Here is a 3,303-nt window from a genome sequence, read left to right as displayed (position 1 = left end):
TATGAGCAATTAAGCCTATTTAGAAAATGTATCCAGCATTTTAACATTTTAATGAGGGAAGATGAGTAAGTTAACTCGTTAATTCACCGACCATTAGAATTCTTTTGCAGAATCTTCGAAAGTAAATATAACCAATATAGCAAAGCAATATACCCAATGGATGATTTGAAGAATCCATTTCTGTCAACATTCTCCAATGATTGGCTGATAATAGGGGATCGATGGAGATCTGCTGACGATGAACCCAGAAGCAAAGCGTTCAGTTTCCCTGCAGCGCCACCACAGGAATAATGAAGTATTACACATCTCGTATTGAACGTAATTAACTCTCTCTGTAAGGTCACGTTCTCATGTTCAGCATTTGGTCAGTATTTTACATCAGTATTTGTAGCCAAAATCAGGAGTGGAACAATCAGAGGAAAAGTATAATAGAAACACGTCACCACTTCTGCATTTATCTCCCACTCTGATGTAAAATACTGACCAAATACTGAAGGTGGGAACGTGGCCTCAGGGCAGACGATCGTATTATCGCTCCAAGTGCAATCTATGGGGCTGTGCACATGTCTGTTTTCTTGTACACAGTCTGTTCGAAGAAAAAATCACAGCAAGTCAATGAGTGCGTGGAAAACATCGGAATGCACTCGTATGACATCTGAGCGCAGTCCAATTTCCATGAACTTGTGAATATATCGTTGCACAGCTGAAAAGTGGTGCACAAGTGGGAGCCCAACCCATGAATAATATAAATATATAACTTGGCACTCAACTTTTGTTTAATTTGAAGATTTTTAATGCAGTCCAGCAAAAATAAACAACGTTTCTGTCCTCACCGGACCTTCATCAGGAACGAAAACTCCCAGGTAAGGCAAAAGGTCACCGTATTACTTTATAATGTGTCCCGAGGAACTGGTAGAGATCTGGTGCCTGGGTGAGGGCGCTCCCTCCGTGTGTAATAGTGGGTACACTCCCACCAGCCATCTGTTAGGGAGTATAGATGTGCGCTATAAGGCCCCAAGGTTTCTCTATGTAACAGGTTCGCCCAGTGGTGATTCAGTGGGCGGTGTGACGATCTCTCCAAAGCGGCATCCAACCGGAGGGAGCGCCTTCACCCAGGCACGAGATCTCTACCAGTTCCTCGGGACACATTATAAAGTAATACGGTGACCTTTTGCCTTAGGCTACTTTCACACTAGCATCGTACGACGCAATGCGTCGTGGCGACGTACCGACGCATGCTGTGAAAGCGCAGCACAACGGGGGCAGCGGATGCAGTTTTACAACTCATCTGCTGCCCCATTGTGAGCTCCGGGGAGGAGGGGGCGGAGTTCCGGCCGTGCATGCGCGGTCGGAAATGGCGGACACAACGCACCAAAAAAACGTTACATGCAACGTTTTTTGGTGCCGACGGTTCGCCACAACATGACGCAACTGTCGCACGACGGTTGCGACGTGTGGCAATGCGTCACAATGCGGAAGCCTATGGAGAAAAAACGCATCCTGCAGACAACTTTGCAGGATGCGTTTTTTCTGCAAAACGACGCATTGCGACGTGCGTCGTACGACGCTAGTGTGAAAGTAGCCTTACCTGGAAGTTTTCGTTCCTGATGAAGGTCCGGTGAGGACCGAAACTTTCTTTATTTTTGCTGGACTGCATTAAAAATCTTCAAATTAAACAAAAGTTGAGTTCCAAGTTCTATATTTATACAATTTCCATGAACTGACATAATGAAGAAGACAATTTTTTTTCTGCGCCTTCTCTTCTGAGATAATCAGATCACACTCTGATCAGAGTGTCATAATCGGCCCTATTCTCTCGGATGAGATAATCTACGGCCGTCTGCATAAATATGCTGGTCTCCCAAAAGTGATAAATGCTCTGGAATAAATGGATGTCCATTTCTAATAGCATATCTGAAAATACATTTCTACACCTACTTTGAAATACGTTATTCCACACATAATCCCTTTTGCTTCAGAAACCAATTTGACGAATATTGACGGAACATCAATTTTTTTTTTACTGCATTCATGTAATCACACAGAACAGATATGAATGATCATTCACCATGATTAGCCAAGACGATACCAGTCATAGATTCTTAGTGCACCATCATGTGTATACACAATAACATATGGGACGTGTCATTATATCGTAATGACTAAAGAAAAAAATCTGATTTTTTTTTTTATTAAAAATGACTCATTTGTGTCCAATTAAAAGACATACCTATTTCTTCTTCCTATTGCATCCAATACCAACAGTGATAATAGCAATAATTAATATTATTTCTAATTAGCAGCTAATGCTCCCTTTGCATACAGCAGATAGAGCAGCTCTGTCATTTTAATTGTCCTTTCATTGAAAGCTGTCAGAATCTGCCTTGTTTTCCCCCCCTAAATAACAGGAGGTCTCCTCTATTATCATTACACAAGGACTGGGGTCTGCCCATCTCAGCAGCAGGCAGGAATTAGACTGTTGGATCCTTCAAGGGGGCAGGAGCAGGATGAGGGTGTGAGTGTGTGTGTGTGTGTGTGTGGGGGGGGGGGGGGGGGAGGGTCCTGCTTATAACATATGCTTATAACACAGCACAGTGTCTGGATGGATGGGGCCAAGCAGATACTACACTCCTCTCTGGAGCTCAGAGGGAAATGCTGGCTGCTCAGCAGCATCCTCCTCACCCACATGGCTAATTATAGGATCCAAGCTGCATATGTGTGTAGCTGTTATGTCATTCTGATATTTATGACTCAGGAGCCTCCTAAAGAAACAAGGTTACTTGGGTGTAAAGTCCTCTATTCTCACACGTGGGGCAGGTGGAAATGGATTGTGTTCCAACGTTATAGTGCATGGGCAGCTTGTAGCTTTCTATGGACAGCTGCTGCAGAACCTCTTGAATAAAAAAAACGAACTGTCATCAGACTATGGGTCTGAATGGATGAACATGATGTTGTGCAGCAGCTGCAGCCTCATACAAGGATTTTATTATGTAAGTTCAAACTTCCAGCTGGTGGCAGGGATGGGGATGCTGGAGCTGGAGTGACCGAGCAGGAGATTTGTGTGCAAACTTCATGGATTTACCTATAGATATATAACACGTAGTGATAAGAAAGATACAATGTCCTCAGCTACACGGTGTATCCACACATAAGAGCAGAGCTGCAGATACAGTGATCCCAGGAATACACAGCTGGCAAATCACAGAGCAACTGGATCCTGTGTGTCTGTGTGCAGCGATGAGACCGACCAGATCCACAGACATCATAGTGGAAGAAATCCAGTTTATAATAATAATCTAACAC

This window comes from Ranitomeya imitator, chromosome 7 (assembly GCF_032444005.1).
Source record: "Ranitomeya imitator isolate aRanImi1 chromosome 7, aRanImi1.pri, whole genome shotgun sequence".
Classification (NCBI taxonomy): domain Eukaryota; kingdom Metazoa; phylum Chordata; class Amphibia; order Anura; family Dendrobatidae; genus Ranitomeya; species Ranitomeya imitator.
This window is presented reverse-complemented; position numbering follows the sequence as displayed.